The following is a 17,440-nucleotide window of genomic DNA, read 5'->3' as shown; positions in this document are numbered from 1 at the left end:
TGCTGTACTGCAACGTCGTTTTCATTTCCCTCGCACAACACAGCCTTGCTCAGATCTGCCACCCGCCCCTGACAACCGTAAGATCTCCCTGTTATGTACTGACCAGCAGGAGAAACAAAACGTGACTACTGAGGTCAGCATAAAATAATATCAGAATTGCCACCCCCAGCCCCCCGAGCTGGATGTTTACTTGGAAACAATCAGAAAATCATTCCTGCACTGAGAACCTTGTGAGGTTCAGCAAAGCCAGCATGAGGCAAGTGGAGCCAGCATATTAAAACAAAAAGAAAAAAAAAATAAATAAAACACATCTCTTCAGAAGCTCAATGGAAGGAAAAAAATAGAGTAACTTTAAAATAACTTTCATACAGCATTAGCCAAGATGCCTGCTAAGGGTACTTACACAATAAAACAGCTTCTGATTTCTGCTTAACCTTGTGACCTTTTAAATCCATAAGTGGAAAGCTTTGAGGTTAGAAAAAAGTAAAAGGAGGGATCAAGTTAAAAAGTTCACCTGGCAAATATGCAAGAGGCTTAAAAACTACCAGCCTCATTTCCCCAGATTAATCTGCAGTGCAAATGTGAAGATGCTAATGATTTATTTCCCACCCCGCTGCACCAACTCCCTCTTGGTCTCTTTAAGACGGAAAAACGAATAATAATAATAAATGTGTGTGCTCCTTTCATTAACGACTCTGAGCTCTCATTTCTGACTTGGTATTAAAACATCAAAAACAAGCTCCCCAACCCCCATCACACCAGGAGATCAATGCTTCTTTACCACTTAGAGAAGATCTAAGGAGGCACCTAATACATTTAGTATGTTACAGTCACCAGCACAAATTCTTTTCAAAATGTAATAATCCCCTCCACGTGACACTTGACTCCCCAGTAGGTCCTTTTGCAGTCAGGTTAATAACCTTCATTTTATGTAGGTAAAAGAAGATTAACAGTGAATATGTTGAATCCAAGTTTATAGTATTGTACCTCCTCCTTTTGTTTGGTTCCAAGCCCTGCTGGCCTCTATGCAGGACTTGACAAATAAATCCCATTTGGCATTGCTGGCAAATGCTTCTTGATTGAGCATTTGGGATCAAAGAGTCTTCTCGTTTCCTCACCTGGCAACTCTAGTGGTTTAGTCCCACTTTAATTTGTCTTCCTTGTCCAGCAGAAACAGTAGCAAGCAAGCAAGCAGAGAGAATCATTAATTTCCCTTAAGAAATTCAGCTCTCAAAAATTTATTTCCAAGTACTGCATTTTATCTGCATTACCTTTAGAAAAAACCACCATATTTTCAGAACAAAATACCATATCTTCAAACTTCAACAGGCACCCAAACTCCTCCAAACTCATAAAATCCTCAACACAGGATGGAAGAGTAAGCTCTAAATATGACTTTGTATTCTTAACAAAAGGTAGGTGTTGTCTTTCTCGCGCGTTTCCTTCCTGAAAACAGCACTCAACAGATCTGCAAGCACAGTTTGTTTTGCCCAAGTCAGGAAACCCTCAGAGCAGCAGCCTCCCCCATCAACCAAAGCAGCAAAAATTCTCTTTAGGTAACAGCCAGGCAGGGAGTAGAAACCACCGCCTTGCTCTCCCCCAAGCAAGGCTAAGCCACTGGGGTTGGCAACAGGGTAAAACCACCCCGTCGCCTCTCCGTACAGCTTGTTCTCCTCAGGGCTGTTCTGCAGAGAGGCTTTTGTGCTGGAAATGTTCAACAACCAGGCAAGAGCAACTGGGCTCGTTCAGCCCAGAGCAAGAGACAAGGGGAGGTGGCTGGGGAGGAAAAAGAAATATGAGACAACAGAAAAAGGCAGCAGGTCCTGAAATTCTAAAGTGCTTTAGCCTAATGAGAAGAGGATTTTACAAATAGCAGCTCTGAACCTGGTCAAAATCATAAACACGTGAAAGGAAAACAGGCTGCCAGAAACCACCTGCCACCACATGTACAGTTACAAATCTCTCCTCCCCAAAGGAAACAGGAGCCTTCTATTTCAGGGATTCGATCGTGTTTCCAAAATGAAACGCAGCTGATAATAAACAAAACCCCAAATACCCATGAAACACAGAGCTGTTCAGTCAGATTCCCAGCTCTCTACTTGCTAGTAGCAGCCAAGGACAAATCCTTGCTTCGAGTAGGGAAGAGACTGCAAAAGCAGCCAGGGACTCATTTCTGTTGGGTGCTGTCAAGAGTTTTGAGCTGGATTAGGCAGAATCCCTAATCCTCTTCCACCATCCACTCCAGCCAGGTCCTGGACTGCCACAGATAGGTTTTCAAGGAAGTCTAAAGTAAGAGCTAACTGAGGGGTGGAATTAGAAGTTCCTTACCCTGGTCACCTCCTCAGGGGACAGGCTGGAAATTCACTGCTATCCCTGAGACGGAGCAGACAGGCACTGTCGTCTGACACAGGCACAACAGCAGGACTCAGATGGGCTGGGAAAAACCCAGACGTACTTAGGTGGGGAACAAGGCTTTGCAAGAACCCTTCATTTTCTGATTTTCAGATGTTGAACAGAGTTGAAATCCCGTCACACTTCATCCTCCACAAAACAAAGCAAGTTGGAAGGAGATGGAGAGGTTATTTGCTTGTTTTAGTGACCTTTTTTTTTCCCCAAACACAAGCCTAACTGATATTTTCTAGCCAAAATTTCTTCTCAGATTAAAAAAACAAAACCCAAAACATTAACGCTCAAATCTTACAGGTTTTTGATTTAAAAATATCCATTTCATAGAAATTCCACAGAAAAGAGCCTATCTTCCTAGACCTCAAAATAATTGGGAAGAAAAGAGTGAGGCATTTAGGCAAAACATGTGTCGCTGGCTCAAACCTAGCTGAATAATCACGAGTGCTCCTAACCCCAGGCTGGCTGGCGAGGCCCTAGCTTCCCCCAGCTCAGACACTAACGATAGTTGCTCATTATTATTCCGCACTGGCTCAGCACAGACAATACACACACTTTGCACTGTAAAAAAGCAAAGGAAGGCACTCTTCCTGCCTCAGCGGATTTATATTCTAAGGCCATCGATCTCATCCTGACACTTGGTACACGCGGCAATCAGCAGATGGATCACTGTCAAAGCGCTGCGTCCTTTTTTACCTTTCTTATACTAAAGAGAACACAGCTATATTTGGTGACTCCTTCCTGAAAACAAAGCTGGTCAGAACATTTTGAATTCAAACTTGCCCAACCAAAATGAGAGAGAAAAAAAAAACATTCCATGGTAATCTCTCTTGGTTTTCAAATGACTCTACTTGAAAAGCAGCTTTGAAGAAGATAGTATTCAAAGAATATTTGGAGCTAACAGAGCACAGCTTATGAGGAACCAGCAGAGCTTGAAGCATTCTGATTCTCCCTTGGTAAGGAGGTGCTGGTTTTAATGCGATTGCCCCAAAAGCAGAGACAGGAACCCCTCTGCGCTCCACACTTGGGGCATCTATTTGCAAACGTACCTTAATTTGCTAGGATAGGATCAGGTAAACAAAAAGAAACTTTGCACTGACATAGACAGGGTAGCGACTTTTATTTGCCCAGCCTTTGCCATGCAATACAGCAGCCTCGTATCCGACTGATACCCACCCGCTAGATCAGTGCGGTGTGGTCGCTCGCAATTGCAGTGATTTGCTCCACTTTGTTGGCCATGCTAGTGCCAAGCCATCCTGCAAAAGCAAACTTCACGCTTCTTGGCCACAGATGAGGATGAGCTAAAGCCTTCGTCTGATACAGCAGATAGGAATGAACGGACCTGGGGGGTTTTTCCAAGCTGTTAGATCTGTAATAATATGCCACCCCCACTGCACACCAGAATGAATGTGGGGAGGAATCTACCCCCAGTGAAGTGCTCTAAGCATTACTGGAAAGAAACCTGTCTCAATTCCCACTGAAGGGAGCTGGAGGATGCAGAGATCCATCCTTATATGCAGCCACAGCAGCTAACTATATTGCTACAGCATTCTCCGAAGCCTCCCTGCGTCTAACAGTCAGATCTGCCCTTTATGCAGGTAACTTTGTTTTGCATGCCCAGGCCACAGCTACAAACATCCATCAATATTGATGCTGGTAGAATGCAAACAACCTCCTGTTGCCCCTGAACACAAAGTCTCTTTCCTCCAGCTCTTTCTCCCATCCTCTGGGAATCATTCAGGTGTAGCTAACAACTATGCTGAATCAACATGCCTGTAAACTCCACGTATTTTAATTCTTCATTTCTAAGGCATGTCATCTAATGCCTTTATTTCATAGATAAGAGAGCAGAAAGGGTTATCAGGGTAACTAAAAGGAGAGCATCCTGCAATGCAAGGAGATTTCTATCGCTCTTCGGTCTTTGTTTGGATACCTAGCGCGAAGGAGAGTCCAGATCCAAGAAAAGGGAGAGGCATAGGTCTGAATGAAGTCCAGTGGAAAGTCTGGAGTTTTTACTCTCTTGCAAAACACTGGATTTACTCAATGGGCAGTTCCTTCTTTCTCTCATCTCTTTCATCCCATACATCGCCACTGGGTTTGAAAGACTGCCCGACCCCTCCTGTAGTTTTATGCCACTTCACCCTAGCCGGCTTCAGCAGAACTGTGTTGAGTTTGGTGCCCCCCCTTCTAGCACAAGCGTCATGGGTGCTGTCATGCACTTTAGGGAGGCTGGGGAGAGCGGCTGTTATCCCCATCAGCATCTTCTGGAAGAGGAGTCAACCCTTGGGAGCCCCTGGGCAGCCCTATCAACACGCCTGGCCTCCAGCCAGCAAGGCTTGCCAATTTAAAAAGGTGAAAAAGAGACGTAGCCCAGCCCTGGTGCAGTCAGCTTCCAAAGAGGAGCTGAAGCACACAAGTTAAAGCTCCAATTGCCAACGCGGCACATTAATTGCTCGTTGATCGTTGTGCCCAACGCAAGGGAGGGTACCCTCTAAAGGTCCCCGCACCAAGGGGACGAGACGCCTTTCCATTTGGGGGTGACAAAATTCCTCCAACTCACCCAGCTCTGCCAAGCACGCTGGAAGTCAGGGTAGCAAATGACAGCATTATGCAGCAGAACATGAATTATGTAAAATTATGCATGCATGCACATGGCAGGGCGGGGGAATCCAACTTCTCCCAGTCGTGACAGACATTAGCTCTTCAGTGTGTGCCTGCAAACTCCCTGAAATCCCCAAGGGAAGGGACACACAAGGCCAGAGAGAATCTCTCTCCCCCCACCCTCCTTTTCATGAAAACTTCTCACAGCAAAGATAGCCTTACATGAGCGTACGATACAGAATACGGGCTGGATTTTCTGCTTGCCGACTTCAGTTTCATAACCCAGTGGCTCCATTTGCTTTGGTGGTGTCTCTCCTGGTTTATGAGGGAGGGAAAAACTCAGGTCCCCAGTGTGCAACTCAGGCACCATGCTGTAAGTCTTTTCCTGTAAAGTGGTTCAGTCATGCTCTCAGAAAATAACTAGAGCCAAGAGTGATTTTATAAGCTTAGAGGAAAGTGTCTCAAGCAAGACACCACAGCATGGGTTGCAAAAGGCACAAAACGCTGTATATACCCTTTGCCCTAGGCTTGTTGTAGCAATCTCCGACCGCTGACATCTGTTAACTTTAGCAGACTTTCTAATTCTCTTTTGAAAACAGGAAAATTCAAAGTCCTTACAACAAATAAAACTGAGTAAATGATTCCCTGCCCATTAAACCTGAAACCCTTTCAAATCTTCTCTAGCAGCTGCAAGCATCCTTCTGAAAGTTTCTGGGATGCCTGTTGGCTAGCTGCATGGCAAGTAACAGAAGCCTCTAAGGATGCCTGTCTCTCTTCTTGCAGAAGGAAAGATTGAGATTAGATTTGTCAAATGAGGATAAGTTAACGGGGCCGATAAGGTTAGACATGCCAAGCAATTCAGCAAACAATTCTGGAAAGAACTATTAGATCTAGGCTAACCAAGTATGATAAATGCTGACTTTAACCCAATTACTTACAGTGATTTTAGAGATCTGGGAAGAGCTGAGCACTACAGCGTTGTAATCAGTGACCGTGCAGGAAACTGGGCAGGTTCCCTTCCCCACCCCACTGCCCAAAGAAACAGAAATTCAAGTTGAGCATTCCAAGATTTTGGAAAAGAAAGGTCTCTGAATTCTTCTAAATTTAAAAACATCGCCCTGGCTCTAGCCAGGACTTAGCAGCAGTGAAATCAAGATCAGTTCCCAAAACTATTTATTTTTTTCCCTAGTTCAGCAAATTAGCTTTCCTCAAAGACTTTCATGCTCTTACGCAAGTTAGAGGACAACGGAGACATACACTTGGTCTCCGGTCTTTCTGAAGAAAACCTCTTCCCCTGACAAATAACATCAACTGGAACAGTCAAAAGAAAATATTTGTCTTAGAGAAACGGTCCATTCCTTTTTTTCTAACCTACAAGCCAAAGTCCCCGAGGTCATTTTCTGCTCAAGCTGGTGCCTCCCCACTTTCTGTGGCTCTGCACCATCGCTCTGTAAGACTGAAAGTCACACCAGACAGAGGCCAGCCCGAGGTCTGTGGCTCACTTAAGTCATACAGACTTAACGCAAAAATCAAGGGGTTTGTGACACCAAGACCATTTTCATCAGATTTATAAAACTCTAGATAGGAAAAATATCCCGGTCTCTTAGCTGCATACCACCACATGACATTTAATAATAGCAAAGACAACAACCATAGGTTAGACCAGAGAGTTTCTCAGTCAACTTGGCTTTGATGTACGTGGCTTCAATAATAAACTCATTTGCTGTTCATGTTTTCATGCTGAGGCCTTATCCAGAAGGAATACTGGCTCCTCTTTCTGTTTTTTTCCAAAGCATCTTTCATTTATGTCATGAAACATATCAACCTAGGGTTTTTTTAATCTAATTGAATTTGTGGTCCCGGCTTGTAATAGGACCAAAATATTTCTCCAGTATTTTGTTAAAGAGCATACATATATTCACATGTGCTTCAACAAACCATTTTGGACAGGGAAGTTTGGGGGGAAATTGCTTGGAGAGGTTTAAAAGAAATTAATGCTATTTTATTATTAGGATTTGTAGAACAGAAATACAGCTCCCAGTGATTTTTTCTTTTCCAAAAGAATTCTGTACACTAGAAAAAGCCTTGAAGTTCCTGCAAACTGGCAAACTCCAGACCCAAGGATTATTTTGTAGAAGAGAGTATGAAAATATTTTTCATTTTTGCATTCACATTTACAGTGGTCTTGAATTACGCTGGATGTCTAAACCAGAGCTGAACGTAAACAGGATATACCAGCATGGTCTGCGCTGAACCAGCAAATTAAACACAAAGAAAAACGAAAGAGAATTTTGCGCGCTCACTTACAACTCCAGGATCGCGGTGGCTTACGCGTACTTTCTCCTTGCGCTGCTTTTATGAACCAGAGAAAGTCTAGACGCCGCAGAGAGCTGGAACTCGCCGAGGCAGCCGGCTGCCCGCAAATCCACGCGCTCCCACTCCGCGGGGTGCAACCAAGATCCACGCGCTCCGTCCCGGCGTGACCGGCGTAGTGCCTGCCGGCAGCCCCACTAACGAGCCTCTCGGAGGCAGCTCTTTATTAGTAGCAGCGCAGCTCTGTGTTTTTAAGGCTAAATGACTTCCAGGCTAAGCTAGCACGCAACTGTAGTAGCAAGGAAAATTCCTCCAAATCAGCTGTGACTCCTTAGTGTGTGCGGATACACAGACTCAATTCGGGATCACCAACGCAAGGTAAGGAGAGCTTAAAAACCTAATGACCTGTGTTTTTTCTTAAAGGGTTTCTTAAGGAAGTTTGGCTGGCAAGCAGGTGAGGGAAGGAGAATTTTGGATAGATGACAGTCGTTGATTTAGGCATTTGTATTTCAATGGCTTCGCGGCCAGAAATTCGCCTGTCACCTGGGTGCTGGGCACAACGGACAGACTGGGAAAAGAAGCGTGAAACAGCAATGGCTAAAAGAACGATCTAAGAATAAACTACTCAGATGCACAAGCAATTTGTTATCTCCAGGAAGGGAGGGTGAGAGTTAAAAATGGTGTGGGAAAGAAACCACGTGAAGTGATGAGTCAGCAAGTAATCAGTTAAACATCTAGTTTTAGCTGTGGAGCACTGGCCCTCTGGAAATCGTAATTGGAACTGAGCCTAATACTGTCCAGCTGCTCCCTTCCACCCTGAGCTCAGGGGCACCAACTTCAACCAAAAAGGCCAGGGCAGACACTGGAGAGTCTTCCTGCTGGGAATCGGTGCGGCACCACAATTATTTCGGTTCTTTAAACAAAGCTCTGCTGGGCTTGGGTGACTAGATGCTTAGAGCTGAGAAGCAGGCGACTAATTTTGCTTGGCAAGGACTCCAAGCTGGCAGGACCTCGAGGGACAACAAACCCAAGCAACGTGCAAGGGCTGAACAACGCTCAGTCGGAGGGAAATTACGAAGACCCCAGAATGGCGTGCGTTGAGAAACCCACTTTAGGAAGCAGTCGTGCGAAGGGCTGTCCTGCTAGGACACAGATCCTGCGCCGGTGGGCGAGGGGCAGCCAAAGCTGGGCTGCCCTGCTCTGTCCCGGCCATCAGGATCAAACCCTGCCTGCCACACGTCCAGCCAGCACTGGCTGGCAGAGAAGTACAGCTGATCTGTCAGAAACAGTTTCTTTATTAATACAGGCGAAAATCATCTTTGAGCACGGAGGCAGCTTAACTCGAAACGTTAAATAAAGCCGATCTCCACCAAAGTGTTGAATTCATCCATACGGCCAGAAGAAGGAATAAAGAGAACAGTCTCCAAAGAAATTAAGCTGCCTCTAACCCTGCTTATTGTCAATTACAGCATTTGATCGTTTACTCAAGAAGGGGCTAAACGCCACTCTGCCCTAGCCCTGAATTCCCACATAAGGTACAACATTTGTTTGGCCCCTGACTTCAAAGTTGGCTAAGAGCTATCCCTGCTACATGGATTGCACCCACAGGAGAAAACAATTTTCAGGAGGAAGTACTCAAAACCAGAACAGTGGTTCTGAGGCTGTTGGGCCCTCTTCAATCTGCAACTTGTTTTGCTGAACTCTTCTTCAGGAGCTTGGGCTCATTCGAAAGAAATTCTTGCTACAGCAGTCTCAAACAGAAAGGGAGAGATCTGAGCTCTGCAAGAGTCAATTTGCAGTACCATGCAATACCTCCGTACCAGAGGGTTTTCCTTTCCTGCAATATTAGTTCTCACCGATCTGCATTAGTCCATGATGTTTATGTTAGCGCAGAGGAAGAGTCCAGTGGTTTTTGGAAAAGAGGGGGTCCTGTGAGACACTCCGTTTCAAGCCCTGCTTTGCCACAGATTTCCTGAGTTATTTGGATAAGTCACCTCTCTGGGCTGCTTCTTCCCATCTGGAGATAAAGTCCCTGCCCTGCTACAAGCAGGCTTGCAAATCCCACCAAGTGTCCCATGGCTAAACTGAAAACCAGGGTGGCTGAAGGAGGGTGGAAAAAGATGGAGGCTGTCCAAACTGAACCTGATGGAAGAGCTCCCACATGCACGAATATGTGTTACCAGCAGTGTCTTCCATCATTTACTCCTCAGTTGGTCAGATTTTTTCCAGAATACCAGTCACTGGTAGTAAAGGCATGTGAAAGCACAACTTCTACAGAGAGAAGGAAAGCCCCAGACTTCTTGACTGGAAGTATGTTAGCACAAGCACTGCCTTGCTCCAGCTGATGCTGCTGACTTTCAAACCTTTCTACTGATGCGTTGCCATTTCTAAAATACTCGAGTCATGATTAAAAAAGCTCTTCACAGAACATCCGTATTTAGCCATGAAGCTTCTCACCTGGCTCATGCAGTATCCTGGCACTTGCTTTGTCCTGGCCAGAAGAGGAGAGAAACAGCAGAGAAAACAGGGGCAAAAACCGCAGGGAAAAGGAAATCCCCAAACCTTTCTATGTACCTGATAAAGAATAGCAACTCCATGCTATCTGCTGGGCTCGTGAATTGTGAAATCCCCAGAAGAGCTAATGGTAGAGCAGGGCATGAGCAAACAAAGAGATAAGACCAAACAAATATAGTATTTGAGGGGTGAGAGGCTAGAGGGTGAAACAGACACAGATACCTCCCTTCCCCCTTAAAAAACCCTCCTACCTAGTACAGGAACAAAGTTTATTCTTCATCCCGTGCACTGGGGAAAAACTTCAAACTAGCAGAGGAGCACGCACCCACTATTGCATTTCGACTTTGCACCCTAATTGCGAAAGGGGAAAAAAAAAAAAAAGAAAAAAGAGACAAATCATAGTGGAAGGGCATTGAAGAAGACATTGGCAGGAAAGTGAGAGGATCTACATTTACGAGAATTCCTTGTGAGCACCAGCCCCTGAAAAATAGGCTGAGATACTGCTGCTTATAGGAAAGCAGTAAAGAATGCCTTTGGTGTATTCCTTTCTCAAAGGATTAAAACAATTTTCTTTTCATTCCACATGAAGATTTACAGTGGGCTTTAATTCCCTGTAAAGGAGCAGGCAGTACTCCATAAAGGATGGACATGGAAACTATGTAGACAAGACTGCTGTTGGGATAACATTTACTTTAACTCTAATTTGCTGGTGAGACATACAAGTGTTTGAAAATAATAAAGGTTGTCAAAATATTTTCCGTAATAAACTCCTACACACAGCACATTTACAAGACCAGCACAGTTTCCTACCCAGCTGGTGCACTAGCTGCTACCAAGAGATTCTCTGATTCCTGAGATGCCATCTCAGCTGGGGTGGGAGCTTGCCTTCTCGCTGAAGCATTCCCCCTCCTTGTCGTTACGTTACCCCCTCTCTTAGCACGCACGGTGTCCTGCATTTTCACAACTGGTGGCATTTGGGTAGCGGAGGATTTCTCACGTTAAGGGTAACTACTGATCCCAACGGTATCAACTCCTCCAAAACAACGGCAGGGGAAGGCAGTATAGCTCTAACACGTAATGCCTCCGGGGAGGACGAAAGCAAGTCACAACTCCCCTGCTTTACTTCCCATTGCCATGGATACATATGTAGGATGAAAGGGTATGGCTTCCATTTTTGCTAAACATCAGTGGCAAGACAGACTAAATAAATTTAAGATGTAATTTCAATTTGAGAACGGCAGATTCGTTCCCACCAGGCAAGCTACGCTTCCCATCCCTGGCTGGGGATACAAGCTCTGGAACACAGATCCTGAGGCTCTTTATTTCAGACCTTCATTTAATGCCCTACTAAAGCTTCTTTCCCCCCCCCCCCTTTTTTTTTTAATTGGAGATATTAAAAAAGAAACAAACAAAAAAGCCCTCAAAATCCACACAACAGGGTGAGGCGCCCGTGCTCTCTGCCATAATAACACTCGCTAATTAAAACACAAAGCAGCCAGGGCTGCAGGATTAATGGACATGGTTTCCTCTTTTCAAGTCTCGCCTGCTGACAGATCGCCTCATTCCTTCCTTGCTCTTGAACCTCTCAGAAAAAAAAAAAAAAAGAAAAAAAAAATCCAGTTTGCTTATCTTACAGTGTGGGGTTGCCATGGAAACCGCATCCCCCTGTGAGATGCTCTGTCATAACATTTCAGCACTGTATGGAAGGCTTAAAGACACAGCATCCTCTGCTCTGAGGGCTTCTGAGCCAGCCAGAGTCTTCGCAGATGAGCAGCTGTCAAACCTAGTGAAAGTCTGAAGTTGGGAGGGAGAGACAGAGAAGTAACAGTAGAAATATTCAGTTGCCCGTTCTTTGCAAAAAAATCTGCTTCTTGCATCGGCAGTTAATATTGACCGACAAATACTTTGACTTGGTGTAAGACACATTTTGCTGTTTGGAGAACCTGCCTCCCGACAGCCTGATGAAAGAAAGAGTGCTGGCACCAAAACATAACCCCATCATTCTACCATGGGCTAGCACAAAGCACCTCTTTAGTCAGGGTTTTATGTCAGATTAGTCTTCGAGCCCTATTTTCTCAGTCCTTTCGTAAGAAAGGAGGGAAAAAGTAGCAAGCGCAATAATTGCCCATAATGGGAACAGGCCTCCTATAGCCTGCTCCTTAATTACAGGGATGGCTTCCAGTCTCTAATCACTAGGGGTCCAGATGGAAGTTCTCCAAGCTCTTTGAGGGACAGAATGTGTCAGTTATTAATTAAACATATGAGGCAATTAGCCTCAAAACTTTGTAGTAAATCATTACAGCTGTGTTACTTTTGCTTTTCCTTTGGCAAGTGCAAGTCAAATGCACAGTGCATTTCCCAGGGGGGTCACGAGGACTGCAGCCAAAAAGCATTCCCAAACAAGACCTTTGTTGTTGGGTGGGAAAAAGTATCTGCAGAAAGCTTGTTTTCAGAAGTCAGCTACTTCACAGTCACATCCCTCACGAGAGACGATGGATTCTGCGTATGATAGGTATTCACCGCTCAAACCATCCGGTGTGCAAAGCAGCTGAATTCTCTCTGCCACCCCGAAGAGCAGCCTGAAGTTGTTGTGGTAAAGCAGGAGGAAGAAACCAGTCCTGTGGTTAATGTGACCCATATTCCAGCATCAGCTATCAACTGTAATTCATGGAGCTTGTCAAGACTTCTATCTCAGTAGACTCCAGCACATTGTAGGACCCTGTTGCTGGTTGGTCACACATTTGAAAACGAGATGCTGTGTTGCGTTCTTTGCCTATCTCCAAGTTCAGAAACCAGGCCAAAACCACCATGGCTGTTACAACGCAGTTAGTGATTTATTCCAGTATTTGTATTCACAGACAAAAAACTCTCTTGGTCACACCACGACAGCCTGACGTCAGTGCATTGTTAGTCTGCGTTTTACTCCGTGGTTCAGTGCCACAGTTGGAGATTCTATCATCTACAAAAACCTGCTTGTTTCCCTACACTTTTCTCACATGTAGCTGACAAATGATGCAATAACTCATTATTGACAATAGTAAGAACTGGGTGGTGACCTCAGCCCTGTTTTACTTTAACATATAAAGCACTTTGACCCCTTCCTTAGACATCTTAACATGCTTGGACAGTACACTTTGAGAAAACACATAGGAAAACTAGAGAGGAACAACACACGCAGCCTGTAATCAAGTGCTGTAAGCTCCTCCTGGTACTTGGCAAAACACTGCAAGAGGGGTCTAGGAGGCTCCTTTGGAGTCAGCAGCCAAATCTCAAGAAGAACCAGTATGTTGGGTCTGCCAGCAATAAGCAACAATTGCTTGCACAGTTCGGAGAACACAGCAGCCTGACAGAGACCCAAGCCCACTGAAGGCTGCGTAAGTTAGAGGAGAACACACGTATCTTCTCATCATGGAAGAGGATAGAATAGAGCCGACAGCATGCCAGGTAGCCATTTACCTTTAGGACAGTTGAATTTAACAAGGCGACAAATGATAGATGTGCAGAATAGTAGTAGTTTGTGTGCGGGCAGCTCTCATTTATATTTTCTCCTTTGCTCAACAGGCCGGATCTGAACAAAATAAAGTGGCCTTCTACGGCAAACTACATTGCTATGTGAGTGTTTTTATGATAAAAACTGGATGTAGCTTCTCATGTTCACCCCATCGCTGTCCTTGTGATTGTAACTCATGTTTGACTGCCATGTAAGCAGAGACATTTAACGTGAAATTTTTGCAGATTTTCTTAACTGAATTCTGTCGAACTCAAACTAAAATACTGAATACTAAATATTTCTAGAAGTAAAACCAGCAGACAGCGAACAGAAAGTAAAGCAAAATCTTATCACCATCTTTGATCAATAAAGTCTCACCTGAGTAAAGTTTAGTTGAATTATGACTTTAGAATGGATTTCCAATGTTTCTAAAGTTTCATGCTCAGAAACAGGTAGATAAAACAATATACACAGCCACACACATCATATCTTTACTGGGACTTTTAACAGGAGAATATCCCTACTGTTCATTGGGTTGGAACAAACTTTTCACTTCTCTGCACAGCCCGTGCCATTCTCAACGTAGACTTGATAGCATTTGCTCAGCATCCCAAAGAAAAAGACAGGGATGCAAATAGAGCTTGTGTTCTGTTAGAATAGAAATGCACCTCAGTTACATATATTTAAGGTTTATTCCAGAAAAGGAAAAAAAAAAAGGGGGGGGGGTTGTGGTGACACACCAAACCCCACCCCTAGGAACTAAGTCACTTGCTATCATCCTCTTCTAAGAAAAGGCAAGAATGAACTTTCAGCAGGCACCAGTTTTAAGCTGGGTTTCTAAATTGGGTGTAGAAAGTAAGTCATTGTACAGCCCTACCCAGAATAGTCACAATGTTACAGCAGAGGCAGTATTTCCATTTTCCCTAGCTGAAAAGAATTCAATACTGAACTTCAAACATGAAAGTAATTTAACCACACTAGTACATTTAAACCTTGAGGGTCTTTGACATTCATGAAAGCAGGGAAGTTGTTCAGTATACAGAAGGTTACCCAAGAGTAACCTGATAAAAAACAAGCATCAAAATCAAACCAAACATCAAAAGAATAATCTCTTATTAAATATGCTGGGGATTTTGTCAGCCTATTACCAGGGTCTTGATGATCTTTTCTGATTTCCCAGGGCTCAGGCAGGAATAACGACATTAAATATTCTGTGTGTACTTGGAAGAAAAGAAATGAGGGACAACTGACACAAATAGCTTCAAATTACTCCTAAAATCCTACATCTTGTACTTACAAAAAGGTGGAACTTCAACTTGGTCAACTTGGAACATATTGTCACTGCCAAACAAGCCTTAAGAACACTGTGGCCAAGGAGCTTCTGTTTTCTGGAGGTGACTGGCAAGATGCTACATCACTTTGTGATGCACAGGCAGCTGCTTTTGTCCTTCAGAGCTGTTGTTTTTTGGGTTGGTTTGTTTCTGTTTTTTAAACAGTTCTGGACCTCTCTGCCTAATTGCACCCACTTCATCTGTGAAGAAAGATTTATAACAGAACATAATTTTGAGGGATTAACTTTGACGCTGGTACATGGCCCATGCAGAAGTGACAGCAAAAAAATTTATATTAGCTGTGGCTCCTGCCAAAGAATAACAGAGAAGCTTATTACACAGGCAATCAAGCTCCCAAATTAGTGCTGATTTTTTCCCCATGCCACTTTACTGCTGCTAATGATGGGAAGCAGCAGCAAATATGAAGCAAAAAGCCATCAGGAAACCAGCTTTCAATTTTTGTTATTGAATGGGGTGACCGAAGTCCTTGTTCAGGTATGAATCTCAGAGGCAGCAAGAGCTGAAGACAGACCACAACAAAACTGGAGGAATGATCTACCGACCAGCATCCTTACTGAAAGGTTCTCAGGGAACTTCTAGTCCAGCGTGTCTAATTCACAGGGCTAGGAGAGCATCGATCTTCTCCTTTCCTCCCCCTACTGAAGAATTCTCCTAGAAGCCATGTCCAAGGCAAGGCTGAATGCTTTTGGGAGCCACAGCCACATTAACCTGGCACTGCTATCTCCAGGAAGGTGCACATCTACAGCACAAGCAGCACTCCCTAACTCAGGAGACATCTCCCCATCTCCCGTGACCCCCCCAGTGACACGAGAGCACTTTCAGCAATTTGGGATCTGGGCCAGCCCTAGCCGGAGCTTAACCCAAGACGTTTAGAGTTTTAACCCATGGAGACCCCGGTACTAACTATAATGGCAGTCATCATGCCTCCACTTCCAAAAGGATACGGATAGGAGGACAGGCATCTGTCTAGACTTTCTCCACCACAGGTTTCTTGGAACAGAGTGCAACTGGACAGGACTTGCACTAAAAAGAAACTGGGAACTACGGTGCTTGAAATACTGCCATTGCTGTGATTCAGTACCAGTGAGATACTACTGACAGCCCTGAACCACTGGAAGCAATGGAAGAGAAATAAATCTGGAAAAACAAGAGAAGCTGGGCCCCTTCCTACTATTCAACAGAAGAAAGGAGGGTTCTTCGGGAAGAACACCCAAAGGCACAAGCCAGCCTTAAATATACACAATACGATGTGCTTAATAGAAAGCAAGGCTAGAAGCAAGCCCTCTACCCTGGAGAGGCCATGGCACGTTGTGACCAGAAAGCCACACTGATCACATTTGGTTTCACTTCAAAGAGATCCTGACTCCCCAGACCACCTCAACAGTTTTCTAGTCCCTGTACTTTCCCATCTGCTGTTGATGCCTCCTTGCAGTTAGTTAAAAAGTTGCTCCCTCTCTCCTCATTTTTATGTCTTATAGCTAAGGGGCAACTTCTGTGATGGAAGCATCTTGCAGGACTCTACTGCCCATCTACACAAAATAATTTCTGTTTAAATTTTCTTTCACAAGCAGGCTAATGCCTTGCTCAGCTGTCACTGACATCAGTTGGATTTCTTCTACCAAGTTTCAAGCTGGAGCCATCTTAACTGAAACGGTGTATATACGTAAAGATTGTCCATAGTTTGCACAGAACCTCTGTGGATTAATCCAACCAAATCAAGATCGTCATCATAGAGAAGTGAAGACCCATAAAAATGGGGGAAATCTCCTTGCAACATGCCTAAGAGGTTACAAGTAAAATACTGCTGCTTCTTTTATTTTCTGCTATTCGACACCATGCTTCCCACATGAATTGGTTGTTGGCCTCAACTGCATTTAGCAAGGCTGGTTACCTCTGTTCGCACTATGCACGGCCATCCTTATGGCCGAGTAGAACTGCTTTATGGAAAATACTCAATTATCCCAACATCTCCTACTGGTACTGAAAGAAGGTGTTGCAGTCGGAGGCAGCAAGGGAGAGACCTGTCCTCAGATCACCTCTGATCCAGGAATGCCTCGGTCATGTCATGTACTCCCGAGTGTGGCAAGACCAGGCTGACAGTCAGGGCCTGACAGCTCTGTGACATCCCTTCTGTTCACTCGAGTCTAGAAAAGCTTTTTATGGTAGCTGGCAGAAGCAGTAATAGTAACTTGAGATATGTTCATGCCACGCTTACTTTGCTAGTGTTTGGTTTAATGGAGTACTTTCATAAATTTTCAAGGTAGACCCCCCTCAGCCGGGAACGCTCAGATTAGACCAGGACAGCTACCTTGAAGGATTCAAAGACCTATGTGGTAATTTTGCTAAGGAGTAACTGAGAGTCACCACTCTGCACACTAGTGGGTCAGTCCAAGGTACCACATGAAGGGACTACTAGACAGATATTTAAGTTATGGCTTCAAAATAGTTATTATGCACTGACTGAGCAGTACCATGGGCGAGAGACTGGACACTAGCATTAAAAAAGGGCAGGCGCAGCCATAAGCTGAATGAGTTAAAAGAACAGACACATGGTTGTTATCGTGTGCTGCAGGCACTGCGCAGGTCTAATGCTGGGGAAGGGGAGCAGGCAGGGACTACAGCTCATTAGCCCCTCCAGAAAAATCTACTCCCAGCTGCCAAAAGCAGGCTTTTCGTAAATCGGCCAACAGCTTCGCAGTGTACAACCTCACCATCAACACCGCAACGTGGGGAGTGACGCATCTCATCAGGGATGGCTTCGAAGTGC

General features: G+C 44.6%; 1 protein-coding gene across 8 annotated transcripts in view; it reads right to left on the bottom strand.

The window, feature by feature from the left end:
* The window catches only part of TSPAN18 (tetraspanin 18), a 130,050-nt gene that overhangs the window by 75,545 nt on the left and 37,065 nt on the right, over positions 1 to 17,440 (bottom strand). Inside the window, exon 1 of one of the 8 annotated variants that reach the window (XM_075030969.1) lies at positions 7,312 to 7,428. The exons of the other annotated variants lie outside the window; for them this stretch is intronic. The gene's annotated coding sequence lies outside the window, so the exon portion shown is untranslated. Of the gene's footprint in view, positions 1 to 7,311; positions 7,429 to 17,440 lie in introns of those variants that run through there. 8 annotated transcript variants of the gene reach the window in all.

This window comes from Buteo buteo, chromosome 6 (genome assembly GCF_964188355.1).
Source record: "Buteo buteo chromosome 6, bButBut1.hap1.1, whole genome shotgun sequence".
Lineage (NCBI taxonomy): Eukaryota > Metazoa > Chordata > Aves > Accipitriformes > Accipitridae > Buteo > Buteo buteo.
This window is presented reverse-complemented; position numbering and strand designations above follow the sequence as displayed.